The following is an 18,227-nucleotide window of genomic DNA, read 5'->3' as shown; positions in this document are numbered from 1 at the left end:
AAACTTTACCTTTGTAGGCATATTTTTAAGCAGATCTGGCACTTCCTCTTTAACCAACTGTGATCAGCTTGTGTACTCTGTAGCTATCTTGCTTCCACTGTGCTTTCTGTTACCATGCCAATGAAACTTCTGGATTTGTCCTGTTTTCCCACGTCTGTATTTCCTGTGCTTTTCCTAGCCCACTATCACTGTGATTTCATATGTCCTACGTTATTGCAATGAAAATACTGGAGCTTTTTACCTTCTTTGTCCCCCTCAAGTGTTTCGTTTTTACCCTGTGGTGAGTTCTCCTTATGATCTTCACTGAGATCTGCCTTACCCTTTCCACATGAGGATTTCTCTTTTCCCCAACTTTCATCCATCAGGGATTGAAATTGATTCAGGAAGCTGTTGTGGACTAAGCCTGGTCACTCAAAATATTCTTAAGGAGGCATCTCAGACCATAACTTTACAATTTGTTTCGGTAAGTGTACAGTGAAAATTACCCAGATTAAGTTAGCTAAGCTGACTACTGGATTTTAAATCAGGCAAAAATGTATTCACAAAATTACACAATGAAACACAAAGAACAGAATAAAGAACCCCTACAGAACTCAGTCTATCCAAAATAGACTTAATTTTGCTGTTCTGAATATACACAACAGTCCCAATAAGAAAGTTCCCTTTAAAAACCAGTATAAATGGAACATATGCTCCCAGGTAGAAGTTGAAGGGCAGAAAGAGAGAGAGGGAGTTTCCACACAGCTCCATGTTGAACAACTCACTAGTTCAAGACTGAACTAAACTGCTCAGCTAGAGAGCTGACCACTCCCCTTTCATTATACAGGTCACTTCTAAAACATGACCACTTAGGCCTGAAGTCTCATCTGTTTACATATCAACAAAAGGCCTCTCAAAATCCTTTTCATCTCTGTACCAAACGGGTTTAATTGGAGCTTGGCCTTGTTTATTACCTGTCTGAAAAAAAAACAAGGCAGAGTATCTTTGAGCCAAGAAACAGCTTTTAGCAAAAAAAGGGACTTGCTTTGTGAAAAGCTAGCTTTGTGAGAACTACAAACCTGCGTATACAGAAAACCGACAAACACTGACCAAATACTTAACTACACCAGCAAACATCCCAACACACACAAACAAAGCTGTATCAGAACACTATTCCAATGAGCCACCACACACTGCAGCACAGACAAACTTCAGAAAACAGAGAAGAACTACCTATACAACGTATTCAAGAAGAATGGATACTCAAAAAATACAGTCTGCAGATTCCTCAGGAACAAACCATGACAAGCAGACCTAACACAGCCAGAAACCCTAACCACATTACCATACATCAAAGAAGTCTCAGAAATGACAGCCAGACTACTAAGACCCCTCGGAATCCTAGTAGCACACAAACCCATCAACACTCTCAAACAAAAACTAACCCAGTACAAAATCAACGTCATCTACAAAATTCCATGCAAGGACTGCTACAAACACTACGTAGGACAAACAGGAAGAAAGTTAGCCACCAGGATACATGAACACCAGCTAGCCACAAAAAAAAGACATGACGGTCTCTCCCTTGTAGCCCGACACATGGATGAAAAAAAACACCATTTCGACTGGGACAACACATCTATCCTGGGACAGGCTAATAAAAGACATGCCAGAGAATTCTTAGAGGCCTGGCACTGAACCACAACGTCATAAACAAACACATAGATCTAGATACCACTTATCAACCCCTCAGAAAACGACAGGAAATGACATCACCACAAACCCCAGGAACCCCATCCAGGAAAACATATAAATAGAAAGCAGGAGACAACAGTTTCGCTTCACTTGGAGGTCGCCACTAATGATGTTACCTAGCAGGTAATGAAACGTTTGGATATCAAACCTACAGCTCAGCGAGCAAACCTACACCCATTCCTGAAATGTTGTCTGTTGGCTTCTGGTACCAATTGATATGCACTTAAGTTGTCTTTTTTCACCTATCCTCCTCAGATACCTCCTCTGACAGTGATGTGAATACCTCTCTAGCTCTACCTACAATTTTGGTTTGGATCAACCAAACCCACATTGCCACTGGCCACTGCATGTGCTTTGCTACATTTTCAAATGAGATTAAAAAGGCTTCAACATCCTTCTCATGAAGTCTAGGCGATGCTTGAACAAACTTAAACAGTTTCTCACCAGATTTTTGACTGTCAGGGGCTTGCTCATGCTCATTCTCTTCCTCACTAAGTGTACCTTCAACCTTTGTCTCCATTTTTTTATGCTGACTTCCCTTTTTAAGTATCAATTTCTGAAACTCAGATTCTCTATCTTTTTGTTTCTCTTCTGATAAAACCCTTTGTTCATTTCCTTTTTCTCTCTCTTCCAATTAACTCAAACTGCTTCATTTCTGCTGCCCTTTCCTTCTCTCTTACTCCTACGTCAAGCTGTTTCATTTTCAATTGAATTCTTGCCATCACTATAGATCCTAATGGTGTTTCCAACAATTTAAAATCTGGGCTACTGCTGAAATCATTACATCTTTCCTCACATTATGAAGTAAATTCAACCACAGCTTGTCTGTTAATTCTCAAAGCATGTCTTATTTGCTTTTTGTAAAACCTCTCAAGGCATGTCTTCCATCTCCAGGTACCCCGTCATGATTGAAAGAGCCATTGCTATCTTAAATATGTTTAAACCAACCAAAACAACACTCAAATCAAAAGACACTAACACCTACCACTCACTGCTTAAATCACACAAACAGCTCCAAATCTGTTATGGACTTGGCTAGACCCCTCAAAACATTTAAGCAGGTAGCCCAGACTAACTATGCTATTTGTTTAGCTTGGTGTACTGTGGTTATTCCTGGTGTAAATTAGGTGGGACATCTGACAAGTTTTAAACAAGTAAGATTTAATTACAAAATTTTGGAATGAAAAACAAAGAACACAAAACAGAATACCGCCTAACTTATCGTATCCCAACCTGACTTAATGATACTGTTCCAAAAATACTTGCAACAGTCCCAAGGCACATGTCCCTGAACACAAAAGGTAAAATCAGCTACCTACAGTTAGGAGAGAGAATTCTGCAGCTTGTTTCACACATCCCCTGCTGCAAATGAACTGACTAAAGTTTTGAACTGAACTGCACAGATAGAGAGCTGGATACGCTCCCTTGGCTACAATAATTTTCAAAAGACCTTTCAAGCTTTTGGTCTGAAGCACAATCTGTTAGGGTAAACAACAAGGGTCCCAATAAACCATCCATCTCCTCACCAAATCAGCTGTTTCAGAGCTTTGGCTGTTTTGCAACCCTCTGAAAAAAATCAAGGATGTAGTAACCTTGTAACAGAACCAATATTGTGACATCATACCAAGTGAAGAAAGCTACTAACGACCCCATCACCCTTTTTGCCTTAATACCCCATAATGGAATTATTTGATAAATATATCCGTTATGGTTAGCAAGTGCTGGTTTCCACTTTTAGTTCTTGGGAGGGGATCTACACAATCAATTATAACCCACATGAAAGGTTCATGGAATGCAGGAATTGGCAACTGCCTGTATCTTACCTACCATTTAACATGTATGACATGTATAGCAAAATTTAATGACATCCTTGTGTGTTCAAGGCCAATAGAAATGTTTTTGTACCTTAGCCTGAGTCTTCTGTACACCTAGGTGACCTCCAACATTTAGTTCATGTGCTACCTGTAACACCTCCTATCTGTATGCTACCAGCAGCACAACCTGGTGCATTTCGGCCCATTTGACCTCTACACTAACCTGCCGTGGTCTCCATTTTTGTCTTAGGATTCCATCTTTAAGATAATAACCCTCAAGAGTATTCTCTCACTCTTTTCTAAGTATGCATCAACACTCAAATCTTTTATTGTCTCGTCTTTCTGTTGTAAGTCCATCAGCTATCCATGACTAATCACTTCTGCCTGACCCTCTGCCTGTTCATGCTTTTCCTGCACCATTACATCAAACAGGGTGTCTGCTAACTGAACTTTAACTCCTTCATCCTTCTCTTAGTCTTTGCTTCATGCTGTGGCTTATGATAGTGGAATCTTGTTACAACACAGTCTGGGAAAATTCCGGAGTATTTTTCTTTTAACTCCTCAGTTCCATGGTCTTTCTTGGCTTCTCCACAATAATGGATGTCACTTACATCTTGGATTGCTAAGTCATTCTCAAGAATGAACTGCATTTCTGGAACTAACACACTGTCAATCACTCCCACTGTTACTTTCCCAGCTTTGAGTTAGCACTCCAACCTGTTCTTATACAGGAAAATGCGAAACTTCTGTCTATCTATCCAACAAATTACCACACTCTCGGGTAACAAATCAGATAAAGTGCAAGTAGGTTTATCTCTTACTATTAGAGACTGGTTAGATCCTGTATCTCTCAAAATTGTAACTTCTTGCCCTTCTCCCCCTGTTCTTTCTGAGTAAACTTTACCCACAGAGGTGAATTCTTTACAGAGATCAAGCACTAAGTCTGTACCCAGCCTCGACCTAAGCTTGCAGTCTCCTGCAGCTCCTTGAATTTTCTTGGAGTTTCCTTTTCCTATTTTCACTAATGCCACTGGTTGAGTTTGTTTTCCCACATCATTTCCCACAGTGCCTTTCTTTGATGACCAGCACTGTGAATTTACATGTGCCACCTTCTGGCAGTGAAAACACTTTCTCCCAGTGCCCTTCTGAAACCACTGGCACTGTAATTTTCAGTGTCCCACTCCATTACAATGAAAACACCACATTCTATTTCGCCTCCTTTTCACTCTCTTGGGCTTCTTTTTTAACCTGTGGTAAGCAATTACCAGTTTTCTCTACTCTTTGTTTTGTAGTGTAAGATCTCCTCTTCTCCCAAATTCTATTCCTCACAGGATGAAATTCTTGCTAGAGGCTAAACATTGCCTTATGCACCAATGTATATTCATCGTCCACCTCTTCTCACTTCTTGGACTTTCTTTTCAGCCACATGAATTCTTATCATCTCTGGAAGAGAGTTTTTACACTGCTCCAGCAGAAAAATCTCTCTTAGAGCCTTATAGGTCGTATCAATTTTTAATGCCGGCATCCACCTATCAAAATTACTATGCTTAATTCTTTTGAACTCAACACAAGTTTGACCTGATTCCTTCTTTATGTTTCTGAACTGCTGTTTATACACTTCTGGTAACAATTCATAAGCACTCAAAATAGCTTTTTTGATCTCTTCATAATCTTTTGACTCCTCATCTGACAGCACTGCAAATACCTCACTAGCTCTGCCTTCCAGTTTAGTCTGAACTAGCATTACACACAAGTCCTATCACTACTCCATCTGCCTAGCCAATTTTTCAAATGAAATGAAGAAGGCTTCAATATCTTTCTCATCACAGTGTGGCAGTGTTTTATCATATTTGTATGTATCACTACCTTCTCTCTTCATCTCCATCCAGTTAACTTGACTTTGCTGACTAGGTCGCAACTTCTGAAATTGTCATTTTTTTTCTCTCTCCCTTTCTTCTCTCTCTCTTTCATTCTCTCTTTCTGTTTTTTTCTCCCTCGCTTAGCTCAGCTAAGAATCTTCTCTCTCTTTCTTTTTCCTCTCTCTTGCTTCTCTCTCTCTTTCTTCCCCCTCCCCCCCCCCTCCCTTTTCCTTTTTTTTTTTTTTTTTTTCTTTTTTTTTCCCCTTTAACCCCCACACTACCACCTAAGTGCGGTAGTGCTTATTTTTTCCCCAGCACCCATGGTGTGTGTGTGCAGGTGTGAGACACAGTGAAAGACACAAAGTGCACCAATCTTTATTCAATTTCCACCACCAGGACCCACCCTTCTCTTTCCCTTTGTTTATTTTCTAACTCCATTTTCCTCAATTGTAATTTAAGTTTCTCTACCTCGACTGCACTTGTCTGTATCTCTGACACACTTAAGTGTTTGAGTAACTCCCTTACTTTTGTTCTTGGTTCAACCCAATTCTAACCTCTCTGCTAATTCTAAAATTATGTTCTTTTCTTTCTAAACTTGCTTGGCAAATTTGAGAATCATCTTCAAACCCCAGAACCTCTTAAGCAATTTTAAGAGCCATTTCTCTCATTTTTAATTTAACCAACTACAAATAACCAAAATTAAACAAAGTGTCTTCTCTACATTTTATTTAAAGTTATAGGACAGCAATCAGCAAGTGTTTACATCAGCTAGTATCTTTTACCCCAAATTTGTTCAAATCTGTCCAAGTCTCACAGTGGATCTGTCTAAATCTGTCCAAATCCCGGCCCCAAGCCCCAAATTGTTATGAATTAACATTAAAATGTTTTGCTAATTAAACCAAACACACAGGAAAACTCACCTTGCCTCATAATCTGTGAAAGTATGAGTGAGAGAGAACTCTCAATCCCAAGATGTAACAAAAATATCAATTTTATTCTTTAATGCTAAAGGTTTACAAAATTCTGAGGGGCATGGATAGGGTAAATAGGCAAAATCTTTTCCCTGGGATTGGGGAGTTCAGAACTAGAGGTTTAGGGTGAGAGGGGAAAGATATAAAAGGGACCTTAGGGGCAACGTTTTCACGCAGAGGGTGGTACGAGTATGGAATGAGCTGCCAGAGGAAGTGGTGGAGGCTGGTACAATTACAACATTTAAGAGGCATTTGGATGGGTATATGAATAGGAAGGGTTTGGAGGGATATGGGCTGGGTGCTGGTAGGTGGGACTAGATTGGGTTGGGATATCTGGTCGGCATGAATGGTTTGGACCAAAGGGTCTGTTTCCATGCTGTACATCTCTATGACTCTATGACACTAAGTAACAACTATTTACAACTCTAAGTCTCATTTCTCTTAAAGATTTGTTATCTAGCTCACACTCGATAACAATATACAGATCTAAGAAAGCAACTTAATTTTCAAACCAAGGCAGTGGCTGTCATATCCAGTGTCGATCTTCCTCTGCTTGGGGATCTCCCTGGGTCCTCTTTGGTCTTCTGCTGAAAAGATGCTTCATATGAAAAAAGGTGCCTTTGACAGGAAAATGTGATGAATAACAGTCTTTCAATAGCAGTTGGTGCTTTTTCTGGCTAACTGTCCAAAATGCAAGCTTTTGTTATACCCCAAACATCAGATTGTCTCATTCATTCGATGTCATCAAAACACTAAAATTCGAATTTGATTGGCTTTTAGTATATTGAGGAATAATTTAAACTGATTTGTTAGATTTGAACTGCTGTGAAAACAACTGAGGTAAGTAGGTTACAGCCAAACGTCACATCTTTCCATTTTCCAACACACTCTGCGACTGTTAGTCAGTCACATAACTGGTGCTTGGCAGATTTCAGCTTTCACTATCTCTTAAAGGTACAGTACATGCCATCAAGAAGCTCTCCTTAAATGGCCAAACAGTTCCATATTTCCGTTTCTCATAGTCCATATATTTTTGTGTCATCCTAATATGGATTTCTGTTCAGTATTTTCTTTTGGTAACAGAACTTTAAAAGGTGGTTCTAATGTTACCTGAAACATTATACTCTTGCACACCTATGAGAATTTCACATTTAAATAAAATTGTCTTATTTCTCCATCCAATCCGAGTATCCTCACATCTCTCTGCATTACATCTGATCTGCTATTGGCTGCCCACTCCCCCACAATGGGACAAATAGAAGAGAAAGTCCCAGGAGCTACCTGAACCAGGATGGGGTCTGAAGCCAGGCTCCCAACAACATTCAAAACAAAGCTCCAATTAATTATGTTGGAAAGTCATAGAAGAGTATGATCACTCTTCCCTAATCAGATGGCTCAGGTGGCTTGAGTATAATGTGGAATAATGACAACATCTCAGCTTCTTTCCCAGTCTCAGATATGGGAGATCATGGAGAGTGAGCCCCTCCCCTTTCCCTGTGTTCAATGTGGAGTGGTTCCCTTTAAGCTGGGTCGAACCAATTGCCTCTCGAATGAAGAGAGGTGTGTGTGCCCCTTTGTGCTCTATGGTTCATTCCCAATCCCTGGGGCATTCCCCTGCAGATGTGGCGCCTCACAGAACAATCTACCTGACTCTGCTCACCCAGCCTGATGGCACTGACACTATTGTGAGTTGAATGGAATTAATATAACTCATTTTCCAGGAGAAACTCCACGTTTCCAACAAAATTCTTCTCACGTTGGCCCAAAAAAACCTCTTTCTCTCCCCAACCAGCAATATTGAGCCTGAATTCAGCTTCCTCTTCACAGTGAATCCATTCTCCAGATCACTCTCCATCACCTCCGTAATTTTCTTGATCACAAATAGATCTCTCATTCATTCATTGGGCAAGAGTTTAATGTTGGAATTGATTGTCATGTTACTGTTTGCAATGAGCTGGCTTACTGTCCCACAGATCTTTCCCAGACTGTGCAGTAATGCACCGCAGTGACTCTGGGCCACGTGTTTGTGATGGTCAGAATGGAGGTGTTCCTGGAGAGGTCTCTGGTAGGGTGGAATCACTCAGTGAATCCTGGACTTCATTGTGTTTGAATAAAAACATAATGGTCTGAAAACCACACCCTCTGATGCCAACGTTGCTTGCTGTATCAATAAGCATCAATGCGTGTCACTGTGGAATTCATTCTGGCGCACTGTAACTGGGCCTTGTGACCCTCAACGACACGTTGCAGGATTAGAAGCTGGAGAAGGACTCAGTCAGTTACATCTTCAAACAAAACAAATATCAACAAACTAGCAACAGTTTGATTGTTCTAAATACCCACCAGGGATTAAAGAGACTCTCCCAGCAGCACAGTGGCTCAGCAGTTAGCACTGCTGCCTCCCAGTGCCAGGGACCCGGGTTCGATTCCAGCATTGGGCGACTGTCTCTGTGGAGTTTGCACATTCTCCCTGTGTCTGTGTGGATTTCCTCCGGGTGCTCCAGTTTCCTCCCACAGTCTCAAAGATGTGCAGGTTAGGTGAATTGGCCATGCTAAATTTCTCATAGCGATAGGTGCATTAATTAGGGGTAAATGTAGGGGAATGGGTCTGGGTGGGTTACTCTTTGGAGGGTCAGTGTGGACATTTTGGGCCAAAGGGTCTGTTTCCATACTGTAGGGAATCTAACCTAAGCAGTCTCAGTCCTACATTAAAGAGAGGGAACAGGTTGTCAGACTGAACTAGTTGTGATGGTTTGTTCTTGATTGATATCCTCGCTACCAGGCCATGTGTGCTGGTAACACCAATACACATGTTGCTACAACAGTGACATGTTGAGCTCACACTGTCTGACACAAGCTACATCATGACCTCTGTGAGTCACATCAACTAAGAATTCTAGTGGATTTGTCAAGCTTGATTTCCCTGTCGTAAAGCCCTGCTGGCTCAATTTTCTAAAAGCCCTCTTAATCTTTTTTACAACAGACTGAAGCTTTTTCTCCACGACCAATGTCATACTTACTGATCTATAATTCTCTGTTTTATCTCTGCCTCCCTTTATTAAACAGTGGTGTTATTTTAGCTAACTTCTAATTTCTTGGGAGTATTCTAGAGTCTGTAGAATCTTGGAAGATGGGACAAATGCAGGAAATTGAGATTACAGTGCCTTTATTGGTAGTTATTGTCAGTGCAGCATCAACAGCATGAAGGGCCTTTTCTGCAATGTATGACTCTATGGCTCAATGATGAATGAATCCACGATAATTATAGAAACTTACTTAAATGCTCTGTGATGTAGATTATTAGCCTGTGGATTTACTAGCCTTTAATCCCAACTAATTCCCCAACACCATTTCTCTACTCAGCCTCATCCTTCAGTTTCTCCCTCTCAATAAACCCTGAGTTTGATGTAGTTTAATGGAATGTTCAGAATGCTTTTGAAAAAGTACCACAGGAGAGATTAACATGTAAAATTAAAGGACATAGGATTGGGGATAGTTTAGATGTGAATAGAGAACTAGTTAACAGACACGAAACAAAGAGTGGGAATAGTTGACAGTTTCTCTGAATGGTAGCCAGTGGGATACCACAGGGATCAGTGCTAGCATCCCAGCTATTCACAACATACATTAATGATTTAGATGACGGAACAAAATGTAATGACTCCAGGTTTTCTAATGACACAAAGCTGAGTGAGAGGGTGAGCTGTGAGGAGGATACAAAGATGTTTCAGTGTGAATTTGACAGTCACTGAAAGCAAGTGTTGTGGGAGCAGCAGGCAGTAGAGAAAGCAAATTGGAAGTTGGCCTCAAATAACAAAGAACAGGACAACACATAATACATTTCTAAACTAACAAGTGCATGGCTTTGCATGAGCCTTTGTGTAAATATGGAAGCATAAGGCTTCTTTTAGTTCCTCAGACTGTTTATTTCTTTAATATCAGAATTTTCACTCCACCTCAAAGCAATTTATCTTACTATGAGTGTCCAATATTAGCTACTTTACCACAGATTAAAGATTTGGAATGTTCCCCTTGTCATGTCAGAGAGATTGTGTCTGGTTTACACAGGACTGGAGAAGAATTTGGAGAGGAAGGGGAAGGATTCACTCATCATTGTCTGTGTTGGGACCAATGACACTGGGAGCACAAGAAAGGAGGTCACACTGAAAGACTATGACCAAATGGGAGCTAAATGATAAAGCAGAATCTCCAAGGTAAGAATCTCTGGATTACTGCCTGAGCCACAGCAAACTGACACAAGGTAAATACAGTCAAGCAGTTCAATACATGGCTCAGAGTTCAGTCTGAGGGGAAAGGGTTTTGATACCAGTACTAGAGTAACTGTCCTTCTTGGACGGTCTTCATTTGAATCAGGCTGGGACCAGTGTCCTGGTGAATTAAATAGCGAGGGCTGGAGAAAGGGCTTTAAACTAATTAGAATGCGGCAGAATTCAGGAAAAAGAGTCTAGAAGCTACCAAAGCAAGTGGAGACAGCAGCATTACAAGTCAGCTATTCGAATAACATTAGCCAGAGTGGGACAGAAACAGATGGAGGATACAGACACATTAAAACAGCAACAAATATAGTCACCAGGGGAAATAATGTGCACCACTGGGCTACACATTTGTGATAGTTAGAATGACATAGTTAGAATGACGCTGTGTGCAGAGAACAGCAATACAGATGTTGCTATAACAGTGACATGTTGAGCTCACACTGTCGAACCGTTGTCTGACACAAGCTAACTTGCCACACACTCTTCCCTGGGCTATTCATAGTGGGAGAGGCTTCCTGACAATCCACAGCAGATGTGAGGATTGGAACTGGGAAGGGTCTGCTGCATTAGAAAAGGCAGCCAGGCAGCATTTAAAGGGGCAGGGTTTCCCCAAAGATCAACAGAGAAACCGCCTCTCCAGCCTCAGCACACTGAGGCTTCTTCACAGGTAAGAGTCCTGGGGTTCAGACTGTGGGGAATTGGGGAGTCTCTGCCTCCATTCTCTGGAGACAGGATCTTTACCATGTAGGATCGAGCAAAAGATCCCATCATCTAAAGTATTGGACAAAACTCTAGTCTTTTCAAAACTTTTAATAAGTAAATGGAAGCTGGAATGAGTTCTGTGACGAATACACAAACCCAATCGACAGATCTGAGATGGCTGCCTGGAACCTTTGCCCAACCTGGATTTACAATTTACATATTATCTCTGAGAGAGCAATCAACTGAAACAGACTCTGGCATGAGGCTGCGTTTATACCACAGGCTCCCCAGAACAGACAGCATGGGGTCTACAGAGATACCAGACATTCAAATCCAATCAAAATCCATTCACACACAATCTGAACAATTGGGAAAATAATTAACTTCAAAAGAAACACCAAAAAGCACAGATTTGGCACGAAGATAAGGGGTTCCCAATTTGTATAATTGCAAGTCCCAAACTTACCTAAGACAGCCATCCCCGAGAGCGATCCCCAGGACAGATGTCAGAAGCATCCCCGGAAATGTTCCAAAGAGCTATCTCCAGAAGAAGAATTCCAACAGCTCATTCCAAGAGCCACTGACACAGGCCTGTTCCAAACCAGGGGAACCAACAGTGACCAACCACAAACAGCAAACCCAAAAACTGACAAACTCCCAAAACCAGCAACCTGACTGACACCACAGGTCTCAGATACATCCTGAGGTGAAACCCAGGCCCAGAAAACCAGCAGAAAGGAAAGAAAACCATGCCCTAATAGATCCACTACCCACCGTACCGCATCAGCAGATTCAACTCAAACTGAGAGGCCCTCGCAGTCTACAGTCTTCACTCAGGCTCCAGGCAGGGCAAGCAGGAACAGCCAGCTGTACTTCAAAACAGTATTCTCCTCAGCGGTGAGCTGAAACTCCCGAGACCCTAAGGTTTCTGTCTGAGCCAACAGGGAGGGAAAGCTAGGAAATGACAGTGTATTGGGACCCCGAGGGTAGTAATCCTGATTAAAGATTCTATAATCAAGACTATTGCTTTTTGGTTCTCATGTTTAATCTAGTTAATACTGTAATAGTATTACTGGCATCTGTCAATTGGATTGTGTCAATTTCCCTTTTTATTTTATTTACATTTATTTCTTATATTAGACTTACTTTTTATATTGTAAATAAACACAGAGATTATTTTTCCCTGAAACACCTGGTTGCTGCCTTCTTCCCTTCATACTTCCTAAATAAATCCAGTGTCTAAATCCAGTGGTCCCAACAAAGACAATGATGAGTGGATCCTTCTCCTCCCTCTCCAAATTGTTCTTCAGTCCTGTGTAAACCAGACACAATCTCTCTGAGACGACAAGGGGAACAATCTGAATCACTATTCTGGGATAAAGTAGTTATTATTGGACATTCAAAGTAAGGTAAATCATTTTAAGGCAGAGTGAAAATGCTTATATTAAAGAAATAAACTGAGAAGCTAAATGAATCCTTAAATTTCTATATTTACACAAAGGCCCATGTAAAGCCAAGCGGTTGCTTGTTTATAAATGTATTATGTGTTGGTGCAGGCCTGTTCCTGTGTTCTTTGTTCGTTGAGGCCAACTTCCCATTTGCTTTCTCCACTACCTGCTGCTCCTGCAACATTTCCCTTCAGTGACTGGTGTACAAGGATGCCTCGGTCTCATTACACCTTCCCCATTCCCAATCTATCACCCTTCAGATAATAATTTGCCTTCCTGTTTTTGAACCAAAGTGGATAATCTCACATTTATCCACTTTAACCTGACTCTGGCATGCATTTCCCCACTCACTCAGCCTGTCAAATTCACGTTGAAGAATCTTTGCATCCTCTTCACAGCTTACCCTCCTACCCAGCTCTGTGTCATCTGCAAACTTGGAGATATTATATGTGATTTGTTTAAATCATTAATGTATATTGTGGAATAGCTGTGGTCCTATTATTGATCCCTGCAGTATCCCACTGGCTGCCATTCAGAAAAACACTCAATTGTTCTGACTCTTTGTTTTCTGTCTGTTAACCAGTTCTCTATTCACATCACTAAACAATCCCCAATCCTATGTCCTTTAATTTTACATGTTAATATCTTTCGTGGGACTTTCTCAAAAGCGTTCCATTAAACTACATTTCCATCATCATCTCTATAAATCACATCAACTAAGAATTCCAGAGGATTTGTCAAGCTTGATTTCCCTGCCATAAAGCCCTGCTGACTCAATTTTCTAAATGCCCTATTAATCTTTTTACAATAGACTAAAGCATTTTCTCCACGATCAATGTCATACTGACTGATCTATAATTCTCTGTTTCTCCTCTGCCTCCTTTTATTAAACAGTGGTGTTATGTCAGTTAACCACTAATCCCTTGGAAGTGTTCTTGAGTCTGTAAAATTTTGGAAGATGTCCAAAAATATGGGACAAGTGCAGGAAATTGGGATGACAGTGCCTTTAGCGGTAATTATTGTCAGTGCAGCCTCAATGGACTGAAGGGTCTTTTCTGCAATGCATGATTCTATGACTCAATGATGAATGAATCCACGATAATTACAGAAAATTACTTGAATGCTCTGTGATGTATATTATTAGCCTGTGGATTTATCAGCCTTCAATCCCAGCAATTTTCCCAACATCATTTTTCTATCATCCTGATTTTATTCAGTTCCTCCCTCTCACTAAACCCTGAGTTCCTGAATATTTCTGATATTTTGCCTCTATCCTTTGTGAACACAGAATCAAAGTTTGTATTTTGTTGGTCAGCCACCTTTTGTTCCCCATTATAAATTCCATCATGGAGATCTCTTGCAGTCTTCAAAAATATTTTTCTCTTCCCATTCCTTCAGAAATCTTTACTGTCAGTTTTTATGGTCCCCTCAAGCATATTATCGTGCATCATTTTCTGTTTTTAATCAATCATTAATCAATCACTTGTCAGAGCTGTTGTTTCCCAAGCCAGTTTGTTTGCCTCTTCCTTGGATCTAAAATTGTCTCTAATTTCCCATGTAAGCCATGGTTCAGCTACTTTTCCTGTTTTCCTTTTGTATCAGGCAGCAATAGCTGCATGTGTAGGTTTCTGATTTTCAGTAAGGAATTTCCTGACTTTTAAGTGACAGCAAAATGGCACGGGGTAAATACAGTCAAGCAGTTCAATATGTGGCTCAGAGTTTGGTCTGAGGGGCAAGAGTTTTGGTACCAGTACTAGAGTAAAAGGGAGCTGTTCTTCTGAGATGGGCTTCACTTGAACCAGGCTGGGACCAGTGTCCTGGTGAATTAAATAGCTAGGGTTAGAGAGAGGACTTTGAACTAATTAGAATGTGGCAAGATTAAGGAAAAAGAGTCCAGAGGCTGACAAAACAAGAGGAGGCAGTAGCATTACAGAGCAGGACAGGAGCAGAAAAACAGCAATGAATACAGTACTCAGGAGAAATAATATTAAAAAGGCAAAGTTAACAACTCTTTACTTGAATGCACATGATATTCAGAACAAAATAACTGAAATAATGGCCCAATTTCAGGCAAACGTAGCATTGTGAAGAGTTGGATTGAAGATGAAATGTTCCCACTGTTTTTCTCGCTACAGATACTGCCAAACCTACTGAGTTTCTCCAGCATTCCCTGTGTTTGCTTCAGGTTTCCTTCATCTGCAGTATTTTCCCTTTGAAAAAGAGGAAGTAGTGAATGTAATATTGCGGGATTATCAGTCAGCTTTTGATAAGGTCCCACACATTAGGCTATTTACTGAGAGTCCATGGTGTTGAAGGTAGTTTATGAATATGGATAAAGGATTAGTTAACTAATAGAAGACAGAGAGTGAGGTTAAAGGGTACATTTTCATACTGGTAACTTGCAGCTTTAGGAGTTTCACTGGGATCAGTGCTGGAGCCAAAAATTATTTATACCCTGCTTTCAGGTCTGTGTTCCCGGCCTGTGGAGTTCTGCGTCAGCTGCATCAAACAATCCTCAGATAGTAATAAATTATTCTTGTGACACTCACCTCCAGTTCTCAGTGTTCAAACTTATACAGTTCACACAAACCCCAAAGCAGCACAAACCATGGAGAGGTCTTTTATAACAAGTTAAACTTCTCCAAAACAACACAGAGGGACAGGGTCACAGCAAATAGTGTTCCACTGATCATCTCAACATAGTGAAACCATGTTTGTCTACACAGTTTATTGTACGTCCAGTCAAAACAGTGAAACACAAAGTGCCCTAGCCAATTGCACCTTTTTTAATGCCTCGTTTCTCAGTAGGTAAAGAAGTTAGAGTGTCAGTAAAGGTGAAGCATGGCTAATAAACCAATGGCTGTTATCTTCTGAGGGAAAATATTACTAGCTGGATTTTCTAAACATTGATCAGAAAGGTTTATTTCAGGAGTGATGATAATGACTTATTCAATGTAATTTCCTCACAAGCAGTTGCTTGTGAATTAAATAGCTAGGGCTAGAGAGAGGACTTTGAACTAATTAGAATGTGGCACCTAATTAGAATGTTCCCTTCAAGAATTCACACATTTACTGCAACCCTGTGAATGGTCACTTATTAAAAAAAACACTGGGCCCAATTTAGATTGATAAATCTTGATGTCACAAGGAATTAAGGGCTACAGGGAAAATGCGGGTAAGTGGAGTTGAAATGCCCATCAGCCATGATTGAATGGCAGAGTGGACTTGATGGGCCGTATGGCCTTACTTCCATTCCTATGTCTTATGGTCTTATGTTCTTAAACCCCTCCTCTTTATAACAACTGCTATTTATTAGCAGTGTGTACTCACTGAAATGATGGCAAAACTTTTCAAAAGTGAGGAAATGAAGAAATGTTATCACCAATCAAGGAATGCAGCATGAAGACAAAAATCTGTTTAACAAATGGAAATTGCTGGAAAGATGCAGCAGGTCTGGCAGCAGCCATGGTGTCAGAAACAGAGTTAATATTTCCAGTCCAGTGTGACTTTGCCTCAGAAACTTGAACAAATGGTTTTGACTGAAGCAGAGCCTGAAAGGGGAGGGGACAATGGAGAAATGTAGTGGGTTAATGTAGAGAATCCCCCAAAATAAACCCAGGGATCACAGTGAGTGATTAGCCCACGGCCATTCATTGTGGTCACAGCTGGAGATCACCAAGCAGAACACTGCATTGGTGAAATACAGAGCCAGCCCTTATACATTGAAATTATTTCTCAGCAACTTGTGGGAATGTGTTGTGCCACTGGGTGGGATTTGATCTTGTGGTCTACAGTTAGAGACACTGCCAGCATGCCACAGTCCCCTGACCCTGACATTGGTTACACATCTCAAGGGCAGCAGCTTCTCTCAAACAAATGACTAGAACCATTTGTCATTTCTGTTGCTGTTCATTCCAAGGCAGTTGTTGATAACACATGAATACACAGTGGTTTAGGGTGATGTGGGAGGGGAAAACTTTGTCACCTCAAATGTGCCCAAGCTGCCAGCAGCTCCGGGTCATACTTTTCAGTTAATTAGCTCAAGAACACAGACACACAGTTTAATGGTCAAATAATTAGATTTTATTCAAAATCTGGTTATATCAGTGAAATCAATCATAATTTAAAATATCTGCTGAACTCACTCTGTCAGTGATGGTTGACAAAGATGTTAACAAGAAGAAAATACACTCAAAACACAGGCAGCAACTATGTTCTTTGCCGTTTATGATGTCACTTGACAGTCTCTATCTGCAACATTTGAAACCCATATCCGGTCAAAATAGGATTCGCTCAAACTTGACTAAACAGGAACAACGTGCAATTATATAGTGTCTTTCACACATAGGCTAACTTCAGAAATAGCAGATAAGGGGAGAACTATGAGAAGGGTAGCAGTCAATGCTGGACTGAGGATATTGCATTCAGTGTCTGAAACAAGGTAAATGAGATTGCACCGCAGTTTGAAATTGTTGGTAAGACGTTGTGGTTATCATATAAATGTGGCTGCAAGGGGACCAGGGCTGGGAATGAAATATCCAAGGATACACCTCCCATTGAAATGATAAGCAGATGGACAGACTGTGTGGGGTTGCCTTGATCACAGGACATTAAATTAAATGAAGTGATATTGAGTTGCCTTGATCACAGGAAATTAAATTAATTGAACTGATATTGAGTAGAATTTGTGTGGGTAAAGTTAAGGAAGCTCAAAGTTAAAAAGACCCTAGCATTAGTCAGGATTTGTGGAAGAAAATAAATCAGGAGATAGAAAAGGCATGCAAAATAGGCATAATCATGGAGGGGACTTCAATACGCAGGGGGACTCAGAAAATCAGGATCTCAAGAAAAGAATTTGTGAAATATCTACAAGATGGTTAGCTGGAGAAATAGTAATGGGGAACAAAAAAAATGATTTTGTATGATTTAATTTTACTTATTATTGTAACTTGTAACTTGTATTATTATTGTAACTACATTTACTATAAACCGACCGACTCCCACAGCTACCTAGACTACACCTCCTCCCACCCTGCCCCCTGTAAAAACGCCAACCCATATTCCCAATTCCTTTGTCTCCGCCACATCTGCTCCCAGGAGGACCAGTTCCAAAACCGTACAACCCAGATGGCCTCCTTCTTCAAGGACCGCAATTTCCCGCCAGACGTAGTCGACGATGCCCACCACCGCATCTCTTCCACTTCCCGCTCCTCCGCCCTTGAGCCCCGCCCCTCCAACCGCCACCAGGACAGAACCCCACTGGTCCTCACCTACCACCCCACCAACCTCCATGTACAACGTATCATCTGCCACCATTTCCGCCACCTCCAAACGGACCCCACCACCAGTGATATATTTCCCTCCCTCCCCTATCAGCGTTCCGAAAAGACCACTCCCTCCGTGACTCCCTCGTCAGGTCCAC

General features: G+C 41.0%; 1 protein-coding gene across 1 annotated transcript in view; it reads left to right on the top strand.

The window, feature by feature from the left end:
- The window catches only part of LOC122552552 (immunoglobulin superfamily member 2-like), a 1,022,215-nt gene that overhangs the window by 638,757 nt on the left and 365,231 nt on the right, over nucleotides 1–18,227 (top strand). The gene's annotated exons all lie outside the window — the stretch shown is intronic.

The sequence above is a fragment of the Chiloscyllium plagiosum genome, chromosome 9 (assembly GCF_004010195.1).
Source record: "Chiloscyllium plagiosum isolate BGI_BamShark_2017 chromosome 9, ASM401019v2, whole genome shotgun sequence".
NCBI lineage: Eukaryota > Metazoa > Chordata > Chondrichthyes > Orectolobiformes > Hemiscylliidae > Chiloscyllium > Chiloscyllium plagiosum.
This window is presented reverse-complemented; position numbering and strand designations above follow the sequence as displayed.